This window comes from Suncus etruscus, chromosome 9 (assembly GCF_024139225.1).
Source record: "Suncus etruscus isolate mSunEtr1 chromosome 9, mSunEtr1.pri.cur, whole genome shotgun sequence".
NCBI classification, from domain to species: domain Eukaryota; kingdom Metazoa; phylum Chordata; class Mammalia; order Eulipotyphla; family Soricidae; genus Suncus; species Suncus etruscus.
In genome coordinates this window covers 113,087,320-113,110,386 of record NC_064856.1, presented here as the reverse complement: position 1 = coordinate 113,110,386, position 23,067 = coordinate 113,087,320, and the positions used below count along the sequence as shown (strand labels likewise).

The 23,067-nt window shown below is 40.7% G+C and overlaps 1 non-coding gene across 1 annotated transcript; it reads left to right on the top strand.

Moving 5' to 3' along the window:
- Window positions 1-17,016: 17,016 nt before the first annotated feature.
- On the top strand, window positions 17,017-17,149 carry LOC126019422 (small nucleolar RNA SNORA51). The gene has a single exon (XR_007499135.1). It is a non-coding gene; the product is annotated as a small nucleolar RNA SNORA51 (small nucleolar RNA).
- The last annotated feature ends 5,918 nt before the right edge of the window (window positions 17,150-23,067 follow it).

Here is a 23,067-nt window from a genome sequence, read left to right as displayed (position 1 = left end):
CTAGGTCCCCTGAGGGGTCAGACGGCTGGCCCTATCTCCCCTGTCTATTCGGGTTGTTCAAGTTGCCCTTCCAGGCGCCCACCCAGAGGAAGGGGCTCCCTAAAGCCGCTCTCCTCAGCGCTTGTGGTTCCTGGGGAAGGGGCTTGGCCTGGCAGCCGCGAGGAGGAACGGGAACAGGACTTACCTGGCCGTTTCCGCCGGCTTTCCTGGGTTCCTAGGGAAGGAGCTTGGCCAGGCAGCCGCGGGGGAACGGGAACGGGACTTACCACTTTTACCACTTTTTATAGAGTCTTGTAACATTGAGATTATATTCCTTTCATCGGAACAACCTAGCCATATATTTGGACCAACTACAGAGATGTTGAAGTCTTACTCCTGATGCTGCAATTAGGATGTCTCTAGTATGGTGTTGTGTATGTAAATATTTTAGGGGATTATTCTGTTATTGACCCTACCCTGATCGGTGATTGTGCCCTACCCTATGGTGTGACCTGGCATTCTGCCCCCACCCTAGGGTAGTACCTGATTCTGCTTCCACCATTGGGTGGTATCTGATCCCATCATAGGGTGGTACCTGATTCTGGGGGATAAAAACAAGGGTCTGTGGAAGGCGGGGTGCTTTTGGCAGGAACTGATACTGAGGCTTTGGACTTCAGTCTTGTCCACCGAATAAAGCTAATATTTCCACAAGCCTGACTGTCTGCGAGCTGTTTACCCACCATTTCACCTCAGAACCATCAGCTGGACAGGGTGGCAGACGCGTGCTCCGAGCTGGAGGGGAAAGACCTCATCCTCCATCCCTCCATCAGTCAACCTCTTCAGGGGCTGACTTGCAACAGTATGGCTCAAAGGGACTCTGTGAAATACCTAAAAACTGTACCCACATTTAGTATCCCTACATCTGTGTGAATTTCTCACATTTTTGTTTTGTTTTGTTTTGTTTTGTTTTTGGGATCATACCCGGCAGTACCCAGGATTTACGCCTACTCTACACTCAGGGAACACTCCTGGCCAAACTCAAGGGATTACATGGGATTCTGGAGATTAAACATGGGTTGGCCATATGCAATCCAAGAATCCTATGGGCTGTGCTATCACTAACTCTGAGCTCCTCTCCTTTTTGTTACTAACTCTTGTCTTACGCTATCATCTCTAATATCAATGAATGTAAACTTCTCAATGCTCCCAAAACTGATTCCTTTAGGGATCTTGCCTTGAGTTTCTTCTGTGCTTGACACACTTGGAAATTCCAAATAGGTTTGCTCTTGCTCAAATCTATGCCTTCATCTATATTACTTGTCCTCCATGTGTTTGTTATAAGTTTTCCTCGTGCATGTAGAATGGGAGTGAAAGGAAGACGCAGAGTTTTACTCAATATTGTCCCTTCAATAACCATAGAAGTATGGAAGTATACTAGTCATGGAGATAAAACTTGATACTCAACTTGCTCAGTAAGTAAATTAATGAAAGAATAAATGAATCTCATCCCTGTGCCAACCCATTCAGCTAGCATGGGTCACCTTCTATCATCCCAGAACTGTTTATGATTCCTCCATCTGATTACTGGAAAACAATGTGTCCCAGGCTAATGACCACAGCAATTTATTCCATTCCCACAATGTTTATGTAGGTTAAGAAGAACTGGGATAAATTCTGGGTGGCAGGGCTAGTGATCTAGTAGGAGCATAGCCAGGGAGGTGAAGCATCAGGGAGAAGATAAGCTCAATGTTGCAAGATCAACACAGGGAACAATAAAATGATCTACTGTGTCCCCTAACTGGATCTCTCTGTGATGGAGGAGGGACAACCCCAAGTCAATCCTGACAGTAACCCCACAGAGCATGGGGTATAGCTTTTTTCTTTGTACTGTCTGTCCTCATCACTAGGGCAGTTTCTCCTAAGCTTTTCCTCAAGGAGAATCCTGGAATAGTTGCTCTATGAAGTTCCCTGGAGTAGTTGTTTTATGTGTCCAATCTGTTAGTCAGTTCAGGAACAGTATCACAGAGGGGTCCAACAAATCCCAATCTCAATGGCTCACTAATGAGCTTTATACACATTTTATTTCCCGTGTATAGGAGCTAAAGAGATGAGACAGGTGTGAAAAGCAAATTTTATATGTGGCCAATGAAATTTATCACAGGTACTGGGTGGTTCTTGAAAATCACCAAGTACAGACTGGAGACCTGCTACCTCTACCAATGGAACTCAGCCCACTGCCCTTAGAGGAACATATGGGGTACCAGGGATAAACTGAAGATCTGAAAGGGATTAGACAAAGGCGTTTACCTGACACTATACTTTCAGTTCTTAAGATATTTTGATATTATCATATTTTATTAGGTCCCATTATTGACATTGCTACTAATAAGAGCATTTCTGTCATGCAATGTCCCAACTCTGAACCTGCCTTCAGTGCCATGGTCACTCTGCCAATTCAACATGGTTCCCTCTTATCCCCATGCTGTCAAATTTATATTTCCATTTGTTGTTTTATTTGGGACCACTTGATTCCAGGAATGTGAGACTCATTCCACATCAGGATTTTTGGTATAGGAATTTTTTCTTCCTTTAAAGATGAGCTTTCCCAATTGAAGAGACTCCTGAATTCTCCTGTGATGAGAGGACACTGAGTTACTTTCTAATTTTTTTTATAGATCCATGTCTGGAATACTTGGAATGAAAAGTGAAGAGGTTATAGCCTAACAGAACATCACTTCATGAAGCTCCTGTCTCCCAAGGTCTTAGAGAGACACTGTGACAACCAAGCAAGCCACTGGAGTCAAGGTTGGGAATTGAGTCACCAAACACCTCTTCTCCTTTCTTCCCTATGTCCATGGTTTAGTTAGTTGAATTTGCTAAGTCACAAATTAGTGATGAAGGAATCAAAGGCATCTTCCCTTTGCCTTGTGTTCTCTTGCAGTAAATATTGTGGACAAATTGATTGAAGAAGGTCTCAGCTCTGTCGAGGTCAGGACCTCACTTACTTCATGTAAAACCTATCAGGTCTCTGAACTCTGATGTTCTTAGAGAGTGGCAATACCTGGGCATTTCAAGGTTGAAATCAGTTCTTCACATGGACAGGGCCACCATATGGTGTTCCAATCATGTTTCTTTGAGCTTCAGGTTTGAGATTGTTTTTAAATCTCCTGGGATAGTGTCTTTTAGTTATGTTGAACAAACTTAGGCCCAATTCTCAGTTATCTAAAAATGGTGAACATGGTCATTTGTCCCATAATTTATGGAATCATAAATTTATTTATTGAAAAATTCTATAAAATTCAGGTGCTTATTTAGACTTGATATAGTTTTGACAGATTCTGAATTAAATTAATTTTTGTAGAAAATCAAGAAGTTTCACGTTCATTTTACAATATTAATATGTCAAACTAACATATGCCAATTGTATTTAGAAGTTCGAGATAATTATTAATTAAACGGTTAATATTATGGATAGAATACTTTTTCTCACTTAATTTTGGCCCTAGATTCCTGTGTACCTCAGAAAAAATGAGAGCTGTCTTTCTACAGTAATTACACTTAGGCTACAGGGATGAGCACCTACTGTGATAGATTCTAGCAAAATATTTAGTAAGACTTAACCCAGTTCTTTTGGGCCCGAAGAGTCCTTCTAAGTGAGACCCCGTGATGAGTAGAGTCCCAGGGAGAAAGTATAGAGCTTCTCCTCAGCCTGAGATTAGCACCAACCATACTGTGCCATAGGACATCACTGTGAGCCACATCACAGAGAAACCTGGGACTCATTTCTCTACAGAAATGCCCCAGGCCCCGTAAGAGTCAGGATGCACCACTCTCTAGACAAGACTCAAGTGAGGAGAAATGTGAGTTTCTGTTCTCTAACCTAGCCCTGAACTCCTTCCTGAGTGTCCTGAGCATCTCCATCCATCTCAGGCATTTCAGGAGACAGATAGGACCCAATAACTCTGAAGGTCACCCACTTTTGATGGGTAATCCAGTCTCCTATCTCTTTAGTATATTGCTCAGTGTTTTCTTTCCATAAATCTCAGACTCTTGAGACAAATCAAGATTGAGATTCTTGTCAACTCAGAGGCTCTGAAATGGTCTTTCCAGACTATGATCTCTGGCTTCTCTAGAAAGGTGAAGACCAATTCCTTCCTTCATGAAAAATGCCTGGTTTTCAATGGCAGAGCTGTCATATGTTTATTAAGCTTCATTGACTGACAATGCTGCTAATATTAGCACTTTAGTCATACTTTGTCCCAAATCTCAACTTACTTTTTGTGCCAAGCACAGTCTCTCTACAACTCATCAAAAGGACTTCCTACCTCCCACTGTCAAACCCCTATTTCTAAGTTATTATTCTAGTTCAGATCACTTGATTCCAAGAGTAGAAGACTCCATCCACATCTGTATTTTACATAGAAACTCTCCCTACCTTTCTCTATAGATAAACTTTCCAGGAAACAATGCTTCTGAAGTCTAGCAGGATGGAAAGACCCCATGTTCCTTTCTGTTTCCTTTTGTAGATCTGTGTCTGAAGGAATTGTGCCAAAAAAAAGAAACTGAGGAAGTTGTAGCCTAACGGAATATCACTTCATGTTGCTCATGTCTTCCAAGGCCATAGAGAGTCAATTTGTGACAACCAATGGAGCCAGTGGGGTCAAGATTGGGAAATGAATCACCAGCCAGCCCTTATTTTCCCTTCTCCATAACCATGTTAAGAACTTACATGATGAGGAAGGACCAGAGGCACCTTTCCTCTGCCTGTGGCATCTGCTCCAGGACATAATGTGCATTAATTGAATGAAGAAGACCCCAGCTCTGTCAAGGTCATCACCTCTCTTGCTTCATGATTCACCTCATCAGATCTCTGAACTCTGGTGTTCTTTGAAGGGGCAATAATTGAGTCATTCCAAATCTCAACTCAGTTTTCCACATGGGACAAAAGACGAGATGTTCCATTTCTCTAAGCTCATGTGTTGTGTGATGGTTTATACTCTCCTGGGATATTGTTTTTATGAAAAAGTATTGACAGGATGTTCAATTACTTGTAGAGCATAGGTATCTGGGTTACTTAAAGTAAGCTCAAAAAGAACATGAATTAGAAGAAATAATGTTTTCTTACCAAACATTTATGTTTAGGTTTATGCTATAATATGCCATAAATTTCAGTAATCTACAAATGGTACACATGGTCACTGGTTTCAAATAATCCAATAATGTGACAAATGCTTTTCCAAAAGTGACACTTAACATAATTTCTTTCAAGAGTTTTAGAGCTCATTTAGGCTCATTATAGGTTTTGCATATTCTGAATATTGTTTTGTTTTTGGACCACACCCAATGGCACTAGCGATACTTCTCTCTGTGTGCTCAGAAATTGCTTCTGCAAGGCTTGGAGGACCATATGGGATGCTGGGAATTGAACTCATGTCCAACGTGGGTTGGATGCATGCTAGGGAAATACTCTATCACTGTGCTATTTCTCCAGTATATATATTTGGCATTATTAAGTTTATAAGAAGACTAGAGAATTTGCATGTTTAATGTCCGTACCATTTTATAACATTCTAATGAAAGCATCAAAATTACAAGTCCATATGCAAATTATAACTCAAACTTCAAAATAACATAAGAATGATTGGTGAAATTATGAATATTATGGCAACAGTAATTTATCCCTCATTTAATTCTTGGCCTTGATATCGGCATGTCTCAGAGAGAATAAGAGCACTCTTTGGGATAATTTACACTTGGGATAAAGAGATTTTGACCTAATTGCTTCTAGAAAAACATTTAGGAAGGCCCAACCCAGCTCTTCTGGGCCCTGAGAGTCTCCTCTGAGTCAGATCCATATTGTAAAAAATATAAATGCAGAAGACATCCAGGGACCCAGCACAGAACTCACTGCTGAGACAGTGACCATCAATGACCACACTGTGCTATGGACCTTCACACTGAGTGACACTGGAAGAAACTTTGGACTCCATGAACCACAGAGATTCTCTGGGATCCACAAATAGCAGGACACAGCACTCTGGACAAAGCTTGGGCAAGGAGAAATGTGAGTTCTCTGCTCTCTGAACTGGCTCTGCTCCCCTTCCTTATTGTCGCATTCTCTGTGTTCTGTGTCTGAGGGAGTGGGGAACATTCTCTGTCCTCATGTGGCTACAGGGTCCAGGGTAAGAAGGGTATATTATTCTCATTTCTGAAAGAGGGTCAGTTTAGATTAAAATAAAAAATGTAAAGTCCATATGGGTGTGAAGCCAATCTATGCACTATATTTCTTACCCATCACGCAGACAGGTCTGATGAAGAAGGGTACTGAAGCAGAAATATTTCTCAAGCAGTCAAAGATTTATTGGAGTCAGCTTGCTTTATTTTCTCAGGTTTTTCTCTGCCATATGCTTTGTTTCACATCTTCTTCTGTACTAAGCTCTATGCTGTTCCCACCTTTCTCTATTTTTTGCTTCTTCTCTCAATGCTGCTTAACCCCCGCCACCCTCTGCTTCTCTATCCAACACTTTTTCTTTATTATTTAAAACAGGCTGCCTATCCCAGGTTTGGTTGGATCTGATCATCCAGGTTGGATTAACATCTCAAAAGAGGTTAGGGAAATAGCAATTTGGGAACAGGTTTATAGGTCAGGAGTTTCAGGAAACAGAGAAAGGAACCCCAAAAGTCTGAGGGTCCTGATGGGACACCCACACTCTAATCTCCTAAGCTCATTGCTCCAATTTTTTTCCATGAGTTTCAGACTCCTGAGACAAGTCAAGGCTGATTTGACACAGAGGCCTTAGGATGATCTCTACAAAGATTATCTCTGGCTTCCCTGAGACAGGAGAATGATAGTTCCTGCCTCTATGACAAATGCCTATTTCTCAATGGCTATGCTTGGACACAGCTTAAATGCATCACCAAAGGACAATCAAGAAAGAGAAGGTTCAAATCTGCAGAAAGGCACAATCCAGGCTCCCAAGGAACTGCAACGGACAGAGGTGTTATCCAAAGAAGTCCTAGGAAATAAGTGAGTCAATAGAGGGTTTCTACTTTGTCCTTGCTGTCTTTCAGTTCCCTGCTGTGATTATGAGGGTTAAGGCTTCACAGAGAACAAGTAAGCCACTTGTCTTGTATGTAGGTGGCCTATGTTCTGTTTCCCAATTTGCACCCCATGCACTCCCTTAAGCACTTCCAGGAATGATTCTGGGTGCAGAACCAGGATTGATTCCTTTACACTGGCTTTTGTGCACCCCCATTGCCACCAATACAAAATAGAGACACATATCAAAGTTACATCCATCAGTGTTACAGATGCTATGAATGAGTTAGGATAATCTGAAGACAAATTGGCATCATATTCAAATGTTATCCTGGTTTCTAGCGTAATGAGGCAATTTTCAGTTTGCATGGTTAGATCATGGCCATGGAGGATGTTAGTTTTCCCATGCAGCCTCTGTGAAGAAAATGAGCTTTATTCCACTTTCAGTGTTCTGGGAAACAAATTTAATAGATGCTGATTTTTTACAAACATGCTCTCTATCCACAATGTCCTGATGTCTTTGGTGTGATCTGTGATGTCCTAAAATTACAGTTTCCTGGAATTTCCTTGCCCATTCTATATTATATCGCAGTTTTCAGAATAACACTTGAGTCATGGGTCTGAGATTCCATACTTTTGAGTTTCTTCCTAAATTCTAAGTTTCAGTCCAGTCCAGACCAGAGCCCTGATGACTGGAGGAGGGAGATGGTGCTCCAGCATAGCCTGCAAATACCCCTCACATGCATGTCACTTATGCTCCTTGTCTATCTTCTTGTCAGTCTCTGTCAAGACCCTCTGGGGATTGATTGGCAGCTAAATGTATCCTGAATGATAGAGGTGAGTGGCACTGCAGATAATGAGAAAGGTAAGTGGGCACTACAGATGTGTTTTAGGGATTTGAGCTTGATATAGGATATTTGAATGAGATTATTTCATTTAATAGAAAAGAAGAATCAGGATCTGAAAAGGAATAGGACCATGTGAAATACTTTCCAAACCTTTCCTTTATTAATAATTCTTAATAAATGACTTATTCTGATAATTCTTAATGACTGAATATTAATCAAATTCCTTTACAATTAATTTAAATAATATATGCATATTAGAATTAGAAAATGTTCATTGTTGTTTAATATTGATAATGAATTTCTATATAGACACAATTGATCATAATTGAGTGAGCAGATGATTATGTGATTTCTTCTATTATACACTTAGAATAATTCTTTGAATTCCATGATTGTGATTGTGGATGAGACAGGGCTAGCTTCTATGTGTAAGGGGAAGTCTGTTGTAGTCCTCCTATGTTATTGCTCATTTTATGTATGAAAATCCTAGGAAACTAAATTCAGAGACATTATATATGTGTACAGTGGATAGAACTAATGAGTACTCATTATTACTTGCCTTTAATTTTCTAAAATTTTCATCATCTCCAATACACAGACCCCCAAGTTTTCCCAAGGGAAGAACCATGAGCAGACAACTCCCAGAGAAGCCCTTCAGTAGCTGTGTCCAGTGGTGAGGTGGAGACAGACCTGAAGGTTTCTCAGGAGCAACACTGGCCTGGGAAGGAGATCAGGGATTGTAAGTTTTGTGGATGATGAGAGCAGGTCTGGGGGACCCTCACATGAAAACACTCCCGGGGTCCCTGTTCATGGGTCTGAGCAGTCTGAAGCAAGAGTTGGGACAAGTGTTGGAACAAATCTGACATCAGGGGCTCTGTACCTGCCTACAGCTCTGTTTCACAGGGGACCACAACTGCTGGGCCTACAGATGGCTTCTAAGCCAAGAAATGATACTATAGACACACTTCAACTACTCTGGACTGAATTACTGGCAGAAGAAAATGTTTCATTATCAAACACAACAAACAGCACAGATAATTTCTGGGACTACGCATCTGTAGTAGATTCTATAGAATATACAGTGATTTTAACTGTCATTATAATTACCTGCGTCTGTGGCATGGTGGGGAATGGGATTGTCATCTGGCTGTTGGGTTTCCGCATAAAGAGAAATGACTATGGTGTTTACATTCTCAACTTGGCCATCGCAGACTTCAGTTGTTTATTAAGTGCCCTCATGAGGTATATACCTGTGCACACACTTTATAACCTTGGTCTATATATCTTTGTAATGGTACTCTTCGGATCCTCTTACATAATAGGTCTGTTACTGCTCATGGTCATCAGTGTTGAGCGCTGTGTCTCTGTGCTCTGGCCCATCTGGTACAAATGCCACCGCCCAAAACATCTCTCCACCATCGTGTGTGCATTCATTTGGGTTCTCTTAATTAGTGTCAGCTTAGTGATAGGTATATTTTATTACCTTGATATTTTAAATATGATTATAGTGTTCTTTATAAATGCATTTATTTCCCTTCCAATTTTTCTGGTGCTCTTTGTGGCCAGCCTGACTCTCTTCATCCGGGTCCAATGTTACTCCCAGCAGAGAATGCCCAGTAGACTCTACTGGACCATCTTGCTCAATGTCCTGGTCTTCCTGCTTTTTAATGTGCCAAATTCAGTCTATTTGGCATGCATTGTTTCCATGGGGCCCCTCTATTTTTCTGTGATATATAGTGATATAATGATCCTCTTAACTCTCTTTAATAATGCAGTTAACCCCATCATCTACTTCTTTATTGGAAGACATAGGCAGCGGGAGGGCAGAAAACCCCTCCAAGAAGTGCTCCAGAGGGCACTAATGGATAATGATGAGGAATTTGAGCAGAGAAGAGGAAGAACACCATCGCCAGACAGAGCATGACATCCCTTGAGCACCAAAAAGGGCACTCTGAATCTCCATGTCTGACCCTGCGCACCAGGCACCACTTCTGGATGAATTCTCTGAATTTTCTTCACAGTACCAGAGTTAACTGTGGTATCATGGGACTCTTCAGGAGAAGACACATTAGTGTTTAGAGACCATGACATTCTTCATGAAAACGACTCACTTCTTGCATGTCTAATAACCTTCAATATCTCCTGTCTATAAGACTTCAATCCTTGTGATGTTCCCAGGCTTTGCATCTGCCCTCCTAGGAACACTTACCTCAGAACTCCTATGCCAGTGTTTCCTCTTGTCGTAGTGGTCCTCAAACTATGGCCCACGGGCCACATATTGTATTTGTGTCTGTTTTGTTTCTTCATTGCAAAATAAGATCTATGCAGTGTACATAAGAATTCGTTCATAAGTTTTGTTTATACTATAGTCAGACCCTCCAATGGTCTGAGGGACAGAGAACTGGCCCCCTGTTTAAAAAGTTTGAGGACCCATGCAGGAATCAGCCTGTTTCTGGGCTGACCACTCTCGGAGAGACCATTATGTAAGAACTCTATTGTCAGCTTTGAACTTTACTGAATCTATTGTTCCTGTATACCTGGGTCATCTCTAATGAAGTCAGCACAAAGGTACTGGGGTCTTTCCGTCATCATCTGCCCATGTTTCATGCATCCTAACTAATAGCCAGGATGTGGAGTGTCCACTCTGAGCACTCAACCCTGCTGCACTGTCCAGAGTCCACTGGGAGAAGGAATTGACATCAGTGACACCCTACCCGTAGCGCCTAGGCCTGCCTCCATGTGGAGACCAGCTGAGTATCACAGCTGGGTGTAGAAGAAGCACCTGTGTCATCTCTGGAGAGGAGTCGAGAAACAGTGAACTCACAATTCTTACTGCTTCCTCTGTATCATCCCACAGAGCCCTGAAGACAGCTTTATCGACATGTATCAAAGTCTGGCATTTCATGATATCTATGTGAGTGTTGCATGTACTATGAAATCAAAGTTATATAAATAAGACCCATAAAAGTGCCAATGTTGTTGCTGGTTCCAAACTTAGAACTAACTTTCTCTCCAGCGTGTCGTAAGTGTTGTCATATCTTTAACTGGGACATATAACGCCTTTGCACTTATAGATGTAATCTATACATGTGACTGAGAGTTTCACAAGATCTGCCATGATAAACTGAGAACTGTTGCAGGGGGTCTGCTTTGGGAAACCACCTGTGCCATTTCTCATAAGCACTCATCTCCCTCATCTGGGTGTCTCCTCTCCAATGCACATGCCTGTAGATGCTTCATTGGGGGCCTATTGAGTCTTCAGATACACAGACTCCTTTGTCCTCTGCTCAGCCATAAAAAGGGTCTGTCAGTTTAAGGGTTAAGAAATCAGTTAGGATGGACACCTTGTAATTGTCATTTAGGGACAGTGGCCACCAGGTATATAAGACCCCAACTTAAGTGCGAAAGTGTAGCTGCTAATCACCTGTGTTTGCTCTGGACATTTGCTGCCAGAGTACTACAAAACTGTTGGTTTGACTCACTATTTCTGCTGCCCTGTTCCTTCTCCTACCTTTTCCTCCTGTCTCTGAATGGCTCCTTGCCTCAATCCCAAATTCAGTCTTTCAGTCTCTCTGTCTCTCTTTCTCTCTCTCTCTCTCTCTCTCTCTCTCTCTTTATCTCTCTTTATCTCTCTGTCTCTCTCTCAGTCTCTCTCTCCCTCTCTCTCTAACTCTCTCTCTCCCCCAGCCAAAGATAGGCTGTAAGGCCTCTGATCTCTCTACCTTACCTGTTCCCCTATTAAACTAATTCCCAGAAATTCTTTTCTTTTTGGGGCGCGGGTGGGCTGATTTTTTTTATGTATATTTAAATAGATATATTCTTATTTAAACACCATGGTTACAAGGTTGTCTATAATTCAGGTTTTTTCCCCACAAATAGTTATTCATTATTGAGTTATAGTCATAAAACTTATATAAACTTCACCGGTGCAATTTTCCTGCCAGTAACGTCCCCAGTTTCCCTCTTACCATCACTTATGCCCTCTTACGTCTCACCCATTCTCATCCATCTGCCTCTGGGACAAGAATTTTACTTCTCTCTCTTTCTCTCCCCCTCTCTCATTTCTTTCTTAACATTGTACAGAAACCCTTTTCTGTCAGAGCCATACGTCCAGGTCTTCTGATAGGTGAGAGTCGGGTTTAAGGAGGCTTAGTTGGTCTCCTTAGAAAGGAGCCTTATCCTGCTTTCCTAAGAGCAGCCACATCTTAGTACTTGTCATTTCAGCCAACAGGATTCTAAATACCCATTCCTCTGTCACATGCCCAGAGTACCACACATTGGCTTTTCTGTTTGGATCATACCTATATGTTGAGGTGGGGGTTGTTTGTTTTAATTTAATTTAATAAAGATTACTTTAAATGGATTTTCAAATGGATACGAAAACCTCCAATATTATTAAGGTGCTATGATATAGCCAATGAGAGGTTCATGCTCAGAAAGTACTGGAAGAGTCAAGGGTCAGTAAAAATAATTTATGAGGGGGACTGGAGTGATAGTACAGGAGGAGGGCACTTGCTCTACATGCAGCAATTCCAAGTTTGATTCCCAACATCCCAGATGGTCCTCCAAGAACCACCAGGTATGATTCCTGCACAGAGAAATGGGTGTAATCATGAAAAAGTGTTGGTGTGGCTCCCACAGAATTTTTTTTTTAAAAAAGGAAAAAATGTCATGAGACTGTCCCCTGATCTGGGTCTGCCAAACCAGGGGCAGTGGTGAATCAGAAGGAATGGAGGAAATGCTGAGAGTTTTGGGTACTCTGGTGCTAGAATTAGGTAGTAATATTGTGTTCCTAAACCACAAAAATTAACACTGTTATAAATCATGATGCATCGATGAATAAAATCACATGTAAGATTAAGCATGAATATACGGTGTCTTAACTATAGTGCAGCTGTTAGCGCACTTGCCTTGACTATGCTAAACCCAGTTGTAATTTTTGGGTGCAGAATCAAAAAACAAGACAAAGTATTGATGAGTTTACTATTCAAAGGGGATCTCAAAATTTTCATTAAGGCATGTTTAATCCTGAATAACTTTCAAGTATACAATTATCTTTAGTTTGTCATTCAGTTCTTTTGGGGGACATGAAGGGACATGTCTGCCACTTCTTAGAGCTTACTTATTATTCTTCACTCAGGAATTAATCGTGATAAATGGACCAGAGAATGTGGGATTCAGTTTAGGCACTGAGAACTGCGAACATTATGGAGTCATTATGAGTGAACAAAGAAATTGTCATCTATATTCACAAGGAAATTCTAATAAACTCTGAGCTAAGCTTGTATTTTACAGTTTTCTACAATTTAGATAGAACTGGAGAGTCATCATACAGAAGTGGGTCAGAAATTGAAACAAATGGGAAGGTAAAATTATTCTCATAAAAACAAACTAGAGATATTTTATTTATGTTGCTTTTAATCATTTTTATTTAAAGAACTAAGATTTATAAAGCTATTTACAGTTGAGTTTTATCATCATTTTGATTTTTTTTATTCTAGGGTCACACACAGTTATATTCAGGGTTAGTTCTGGCTCTACACTCAGAAGTTATTCATAGCCAGGCTTGGGGACAAATATATAATGCTGGGGGTTGAACCCGGGTCAACTATGTGCAAGGCAAGTGCTCTGGCCACTTACTATTACTCCATCCCTAGTAGTTAAGTTTTAGGCATATAATATTCAATACCAATCCCACCAATAGAGTCAACACCCAACACCAGTATTCCTATATGTCATCATCCCCTATTCCAACCACTAGCCACCCAATACCCTAGACCCTGCCTGCCACTTTGACAGGCATGTTAGAAAGTTCAATAGTTAAAGCTAATGTTTTCAGTATTGTTAAGTATGTGCCTTGGATATATAAATCTACCACCGTCCTCCATCCCCAATATAAGCAAATACCCAGTCCCTGTAATCCCACTACTTCCCTTTCTCATCATCTTCCTACTTTGATTTTTCTCTTTCTCTGTTCCTTTTTAGCCCTAGATTTGAAGTCAAAGTGATTCAAGTATTTCTCCCCCCATTTATGTTACATTTCCTCATCCAGTTATTCTATAGGCCACAGATGAATAAGATCTTCTTGTGTTTGGCCTTCTTCTGGCTTACTTCATTCAACATGATGTCTTCCAGTTTCAACCAGGTTTCAGAAAATTGCATGATTTTATTGTTCCTTGCAGTTGCATAGTATTTTTTCATATATATATATACACATACATATCATATCTTCACAATCTATCCTTCTTTTGCTAGAAATCTAGGTTGAATCCATATCTTTTTTCTTTTGTAAAATATGTATTTAAGCACTGTTGCAAGTCAGCCCCTGAAAAGGTTAACTGATGGAGGGATGGAGGAAGAGGTCTTCCCCTCCACCTTGGAGCACGTGTCTGCCACCCTGTCCAGTCGACGGTTCTGGTGTGAAATGGTGGGTAAACAGCTCGCAGACAGTCAGGCTTGTAGAAATATGAGCTTTATTCGGTGGACAAGACTAAAGTCCAAAGTCTCAGCATCAGTTGCAGCCAAAAATCCCCTCACCTTCCAGAGACGCTTGTCTTTATCCTCTAGAATCAGGTACCACCCAATGGTGGGATCAGATACCACCCAATGGTGGAAGCAAATCAGGTACCACCCTAGGGTGGGGGCAGAATGCCAGGTCACACCCTAGGGTAGGGCACTATCACTGATCAGGATAGGGTCAGTAACATAATAATCCCATACAATGTTTACATACACAACAAAGCACCGTAATTACAAGTATGTTTGTATTGGGGGTATTAATCATAAACAGAACACCTCCCTTCAACATTGTGACCTTCCCACCACAATGATGAATCTCACAAATAGGGATCGAATACTGAAAGCTGCAAGATCAAAAAGGGAAATTACATTCAAAGGATCATCCTTAAGATTTACAGCAGACCAGTCACAAGAAACTCTTGAGTCCAGAAGACAGTGTTGGATATAGTGACAAAACTCAACGAAATAAATGTTTTCTCTAGAATACTGTACCCGGCCAGACTCACTTTCAGGTTTGAAGGAAGTATGCACAGCTTCATGGATGAAAAACAGCTCAGAAACTTTACAGATTCAAAACCAGCCTTAAAAGAAAAACTGAAAGTCTCCTTTAAGACAAGATTGATAAACAGACATGCCAAACTTCTACACAAAGATGGCACTAGATCCAATGAAAATCATTGCTCTCAATGTCAGTAGATATAATGTAGCTTTTAAGATACACAGAGTGGGGGGCCGGGCAGTGGTGCTGGACATAAGGTGCCTGCCTTGGCTGCGCTAGCCTTGGATGAACCGCGGTTCGATCCCCCGGCGTCCCATGTGGTCCCCCAAGCCAGGAGTGACTTCTGAGCACATTGCCATGAGTAACCCCTGAGCATCACCGGGTGTGGCCCAAAAACAAAAACAAAAACAAAAAAAGAGATACACAGAGTGGCTAAACAGATCAAAAAGCTACAGCTATTTTTAATAAAGTATATCTGAGGACTGGACACTAGCAGGGAAGTAAACTATGGAATAACAGGAAAAGAATCTAGAAACACTGGTTGAAGAGATTGATGTAGTAGATCAGCAAATATTAGGCAATGTTTGTAAAAGCCTTGCAAAGTATACTATCTCCAAAAATATTCATAGAAAAAATGAAAAGAATGTAAAGAAGACACACAGATAACGTGTAGTTATAAAAATAGTTTATTATTGGTGAATACTGAAATATCAAATTAAAATGACAAGAGTCATTACTTCCAGCAATGAGAAAGTTTGCATGAAAATTTTGGGAAAAAAATAGTGAGGATTGTTGAAAAGGTAACATCTCCCTCAGTTGGTAGTTATCAACAGATTCAGCTTTTCTGGAAAATAATTTTAGGCCATACAAAAATTGAAAATGGAGACACCATATGACTCAATGCATCCACTCTGTGCCAACTCTACCAACACAGGTATCCTGTGCCACTCATATCTGGCTGAAGGGCCAGTAGTAATTACATAGTAAATAATAAATAGCAAACAGAGACACCTTATGTTCACTGAAGTGTTACATAAAGCAGTTAAATAATTTTTTTTATAAAAACCCAGGTTGTTGAACCACTGGGTTTTACCTTAATCAGTATTCATTCTCCACCCTAGGGAGTGATATGGTGATTGAATTGCTGGGTCCCTCCCTACTTAATATTCTCTCTACCCTCGGGTGTGGACTGGTTCTTGCTAATAAAAACATGGGTTTCAAGATTGGACATTCTTAGTGTCCTTCCTCCCCACCCACACAGCCTGTTCTCTAGACAGGCTTTCTACTTTCTTCATTCAGTCACATTTTGTTATGATAGATCTCAGTGTAATTATTTCTATGACTGCACTAAACGATCCCTGTGGTGAGCTTCATGTCGGGAGCTGGACCCTCCAGTCCTCCTCTATTTTGTCTCTGAGAATCATTACCCAAATGTTTTTCATTTTTCTCAAAACCCATAGATGAGTGAGACTATTCTGTGTTTATCTCTCTCCCTCTGACTTATTTCACTCAGCATAATAGATTCCATGTACATCCATGTATAGGAAAATTTCATGACTTTATCTCTTCTGATGGCTGCATAATATTCCATTGTGCATATGTACCATAGTTTCTTTAATCATTCATCTATTGAGGAATATCTAGGCTGTTTCCAAAGTCTGGCTATTGCAAACAACACTGCAATAAATATAGGTGTGAAAAAGGGATTTTTGTATTCTATTTTTGTGCTCCTAGGGTATATTCCTAGGAGTGGAATAGCTGGATTGTATGGGAACTCAACTTCCATCTTCTGGAGAAATCTCCATATCGCTTTTCACAAATGTTGGACCAGATGGCATTCCCACCAGCAGTGAATGAGTTTCTTTCTCTCCACATCCCCGCCAACACTGCTTGTTCTCATTCTTTCTGATGTGTGCCAGTCTCTGTGGCATGAGATGGTACCTCATATTGTTTTGATTTGCATCTCCCTGATGATTACTGATGTGGATCATTTTTTTCATGTGCCTTTTAGCCATTTGTATTTCTTCTTTGTCTAAGTGTCTGTTCATTTGTTCTCTCCATTTTTTGACTTCACCAGGTTGCACTGGTGAATGTTTATATATATCAAAAAAGAAAAAAAAAAGAAAATATAAGGCCTCTCAATTCTTACCACAGGCTGTTTTCTTTACACTACTATATAGAAAGAGGAGGTACAGTAAATGCACCCCATATACACCTCAACCCAGGCCCTTTGCCTGTTCTGTACTGTGAATTGAGGAAAAAAACGATTGGACGTTCTTTCTCCAGTCTTCCTCCACTAAGCTGCCTTTCTTCTTAAGGTTAGAAAGCTTGTGCGTTGGAATTTCTGGCCTGAGTGTTCCAATTCCTAAGCCCATTTCTGTCCCTTTCACTGTGTGGTTTATTTCCATAATGGATGCTTGCTTCCAGACCCACATCCACCAAGGTCCTGGTTTTGAAGTCTGAGATTTCCTTCATACCAGATCATCAGAAGGTAAGAAAAAGATGTTGTTGATTACAAACATAGTGGCAATTTCTCAATTATAATATATGATACATTCTTGCACTTTGCCCCAACTAAAATATTGTAAGGCCTCCTGATAAGAGCATCAGAAGGACAACAGCTAGATGGAATGACTCTGTTGTCCTTTTTTAAAGTTTTTCTCTTTCTTTCTTTCTTTCTTTCTTTCTTTCTTTCTTTCTTTCTTTCTTTCTTTCTTTCTTTCTTTCTTTCTTTCTCTTTCTTTCTTTCTTTCTTTCTTTCTTTCTTTCTTTCTTTCTTTCTTTCTTTCTTTCTTTCTTTCTTTCTTTCTTTCTTTCTTTCTTTCTTTCTTTCTTTCTTTCTTTCTTTCTTTCTTTCTTTTTCTTCCTTTCTTTCATCTATGGACACAACCACAATAGACTATAACATTACCAGGATGCAAACCTCTACCAGGGAAGACCCTACCACTGCTCTGGCATTGACTTATTCCAAAGAGTGCTCTCAACACCCAGATGACTTAGCAACAACCTGCTTGCAGGGCAGGTCTTTCTGCATCTAATGGTGTGCTGAAACTATAGGATGCTCCATATCAGCCAGACTTTGATAAAGGAAATGCAAATAATCCAGAATCTTAATACAGGAACCTGACACCAACAACAGCTAAAGTGCGAAATAGTTTCACTGGGATCATGGAGAATGACTCGGGTTGGACAGACTGTTATGCCTGGAGACCAAAGTTGATCTTATACCAATAAACTTCTAGGCTGAATCCTTCTTATAATTAGGCCAAGGATTTCCCCCCATTTTCCCTATATTTTGCTGGGCCTATGCAAACAACATTGATTGCCACCATCACACCTTTAACACTTATCCTTTAAGAAAGGGGAAAAAAACAGCTTACTGAACTTAAAAAAAAATGACTGTAGTAGAATGCCTGTCTCGAAAACAGGCATGGGATGGGAAGGAGAGAGGGAGGGGCACTGGGGGTGGGAATGTTGCACTGGTGAAGGGGGGTGTTCTGTTTGTGACTATAACCCAACTATAATCATGTTTGTAATCATGGTGCTTAAATAAAAAATTTAAACTGTAAAAAAAAAAAGAAGTTGGGGGAGGAAATGCCCACACCAGTTATGCCATTCCTTTTCTCTGAAAGTTGCTGGTGGGACACCAAGGACAAGGCCCTTGGAGATAAAAAGAAAAAAACTTTTACCACTTTTTATAGAGTCTTGTAACATTGAGATTAATTCCTTTCATCGGAACAACCTAGCCATATATTTGGACCAACTACAGAGATGTTGAAGTCTTACTCCTGATGCTGCAATTAGGATGTCTCTAGTATGGTATTGGGTATGTAAATATTTTAGGGGATTATAATATTATTGACCATACCCTGATCAGTGATTGTGCCCTACCCTAGGGTGTGACCTGGCATTCTGCCCCCACCCTAGGGTAGTACCTGATTTTGCTTCCACCATTGGGTGGTATCTGATCCCACCATTGGGTGGTACCTGATTCTGGGGGATAAAAACAAGGGTCTGTGGAAGGCGAGAGGCTTTTGGCAGGAACTGATGCTGAGGCTTTGGACTTCAGTCTTGTCCACCGAATAAAGCTAATATTTCCACAAGCCTGACTGTCAGCGAGCTGTTTACCCGCCATTTCACCTCAGAACCGTCGGCTGGACAGGGTGGCAGACGCTGCTCGGAGCTGGAGGGGAAAGACCTCATCCTCCATCCCTCCATCAGTCAACCTCTTCAGGGGCTGACTTGCAACAGTATGGCTCAAAGGGACTCTGTGAAATACCTAAAAACTGTACCCACATTTAGTATCCCTACATCTGCGTGAATTTCTCACATTTTTGTTTTGTTTTGTTTTGTTTTCGGGATCACACCCGGCAGTACCCAGGATTTACTCCTAGTCTACACTCAGGTATCACTCCTGGCCTAACTCAAGGGATTACATGGCATTCTGGAGATTAAACTTGGGTTGGCCATATGCAATCCAAGAATTCTATGGGCTGTGCTATCACTCTAGCTCTGAGCTCCTCTCCTATTTGTTACTGACTCTTGTCTTTCACTATCATCTCTAATATCAATGACTGTAAACTCCTCAATGCTCCCAAAACTGATTCCTTTAGGGATCTTGCCTTGAGTTTCTTCTGTGCTTGACCCACTTGGAAATTTTAAATAGGTTCGCTCTTGCTCAAATCTATGCCTTCATCTATATTACTTGTCCTGCATGTGTTTGTTATAAGTTTTCCTCGTGCATGTAGAGGAAATGTAGAATGGGAGTGAAAGTAAGACGCAGAATTTTACTCAATATTGTCCCTTCAATAACCATAGAAGTACAGAGGTATACCAGTCATGGAGATAAAACTTGATACTCAACTTGCTCAGTAAGTAAATTAATGAAAGAATAAATGAATCTCATCCCTGTGCCAACCCATTCAGCTAGCAGGGGTCACCTTCTATCATCCCAGGACTGTTTATGTTTCCTCCATCTGATTACTGGAAAACAATGCGTCCCCGGTTAATGACCACAGCAATTTACTCCATTCCCACAATGTTTATATAGGTTAAGAAGAACTGGGATAAATTCAGGGTGGCAGGGCTAGTGATCTAGTAGGAGCATAGGCAGGGAGGTGAAGCATTAGGGAGAAGATCAGCTTAATGTTGCAAGATCAACACAGGGAACAATAAAATGATCTACTTTCTCCCCAAACTGGATCTCTCTGTGATGGAGGAGGGAAAACCCCTAGTCTATACTGAGAGTAACCCCACAGAGCATGGGGTTTCAGATCTTTCTTTTTTCTTTCTTTCAGTTGGTCATCACAGGAAAACTAGAGAATGAAGTGCGTAAGGGTATATAAGGGTCGGATACGCATGACACATTAAAAGGCTCACCAAAATACTGAAGTGGACTGAGGGTGTTGTCCCAAATGAGACCCAGGAAAAAACTGAGTCAAGGATGGTTCAGTCTATTCTGGTCTTGCTGTCTTTCAGCTCCTGACATCAGATGGCTTAGTGAATCCACTGTGTTTTTTATAACAACACAGACATTATGTCTCATTCATGCCTAGTTGATAGGCCATTAATCATTAATTTATAAACACAGACATCCTCATATTCACTGCAGTATGACTTAAAGCAGTCAAATTGAATAAAAACACCCAGACACCAGAGAAAGGTAAGAAAAAGAAATAGTAAATTATAAACACAGAGTAAAGTTCTCAAATAGAATATATAATGCAACTGAAAAAATATAGGATCTCCTATTAAAATATTAGAAGGACAACTACTAGATGCCATCACTTGAGTGTGCAGTGAATGAAGCAACCAAGGGTGGAAGAGTCAATGGTCAATGAAAACAAATCATGAATTGAACCTGCCAAGCAAGGGGCCCTGGTTAGCATAAAAGAGAATGGAGGAGACACTTGCAGGTGATTAGCATATAAGGGAGGGGATACAGAGCAGCATTTTATTACTAAATTACAAATATATGATTCTGTTATAAATCACAGTGGTCGTATGCAATAAAAATACTTTCTGAAATGACTAATCCATTTTTCATAGTTACTCTTATTTAATTTCTATTAGGAAATGCATCCACACAGACCTGGGGAGAAGTGTTGATAGGTGTGTGGCCACAAAGTCCTGAGATAAAGAAGAGGATTCAGATGACTCTTTGTGTGTGTGTGTGTGTGTGTGTGTGTGTGTGTGTGTGTGTGTGTGAGAGAGAGAGAGAGAGAGAGAGAGAGAGAGAGAGAGAGAGAGAAAGAGTGAGAGAGAGAGAGTGAGAGAGAGAGTGAGTGAAGAAAAAAGGACAGAAAGTCATCTCACTGAATCCTCCTCTTTTGTTGACTGGAAATTAAGGATCTATTTAAGCCTTGATAACAATTGAGAACTAAAATCTTCTACTATTGGGAACACCAAGTTCTGCTGTGGGTTAATTTAACAACATGCTTAGATAAAATGCTAGTGATTGAGAATTCATTTTTTTATTTAAACAACATGGTTACAATGTTGTTCATACTACTTTTTTGTTCAACAGATAAAATTGAGTTGCAATTATACAATGTAAAACAACCTTACCGAGTGAGCATTTCCTGCCACCAATGTCCCCAGTTTACCTCACCCTTCCTGATGCCCTCTTCCCGCCCTACCACCCTTCCCCACCTACTTCTGGGGTAGGCATTTTATTTCAGTTTAGTTTTAGTTGTTTTGGTCACACCCGGTGCCATGCAGGGGTTACTTTTGGCTCTGTGCTCAGAAATTGCTCCTGGCTTGGGGGAGAATGTGGCTATCCCCTTCCCCAACTTCTTATTTATCCCACCTGAATGATCAGAATTGCCCACACCTGGAATGGGCTGGTAGAGGAGTCTGCATGGGGGAAAGAGAGGGGATAAGAAGGAGAATTAGAGAGAGATGTGTAGGAGAGGCATAATAATTCATGCCATTAACCACATAGGCCATCTTAAAATTTTAATGACTACTGCTTTATAATACAACTTAAAGTTGGGGAAAGTGATGGTCCTCATTTTCTTTTTCTTTTAAAGGTTTGCTTTCAATATTGTTATTTGTGGGCATTTGTTGACATAATGACAGTTGGATCTGGACATGCCCACTGGACACACCACATGGACAATCCCTGTTATGCATAGTAGAAAAAGAAAATATACTATATGAATACTATAAAAAGAAAATCCTGAGCAGTTGGAGGTTGGGCCTAGGATAGTTACCAGGCAGTGCCTGCCGGTTTGCAGGGGAGGGAGCTAAAGATAAAGTATTGTGACATGTAATGTGCTCTGTATCTATCTCTTTCTCTCTCTTGATCCTGGGTCTCTTGATCCTGGGTCTATGAGACACCACCTAACCCCACTGATCAGTGAATTTCTCTTTCTCTCTCAGAAAACACCCATTTATCAGTGGCTTCAGACTCGGTGTGAGAATAAAAAGAAAACTTTCTCTCTCTCTCTCTCTCTTTCTCTCTCTCTCTCTCTCTCTCTCTCTCTCTCTCTCTCTCTCTCTCTCTCTCTCTTTCTCTCAGTCTCTTCCAGTACCAAAAGTCATTACAAATTGGCATCCATAGGTGGGAACCTGGCCCCATCTGGCATCAGACTTTGTACCACTCATCACTGACAGCATTGGGTCTTTGTGGCACTACGTTCCTGCAGCTAACTGCAGTAATTCTCAGAAAAGTGAAGTAATTCGACAGGCATTTATTGTTTCAAATAAATTTCAGGAGTGTTTTGTCAACTTCTTTGAAAAATACCACGGGTATTCTAGATTGATTGCATTAAATCTGTATAAAGCTTGGGGAATTATTTCCATTTTCATGATGTTATTACTCCCAACTCTCAACACAGGAGCACAGTATAAGTTTCCATTTCCTTGTGTCCAAATGAAGTGTTTTCCTGAAGCAGTGCTTTGTAGTTTTCTTTGTACAGGTCTTTCACCTCTTTAAGTAAATTGACTTCAAGGTACTTAACTTTCTGAAGCACAAGTTTGAATGGTATTGCTTTTTAAATGTCTCTTTCATCTCTTTCTTTCTCTGAGAATACTTGATGTCACTGTATCTGCTCCCATTTACCATATCTGAAAGGGCAAAACATCTCAGACACTCTACATGCCGAAAAGGATGATCAATAACTTTCCCAAGAGGCAATGGAAAGTATTTGCACCTTCACTGGGGTAATTGGACAGATCTT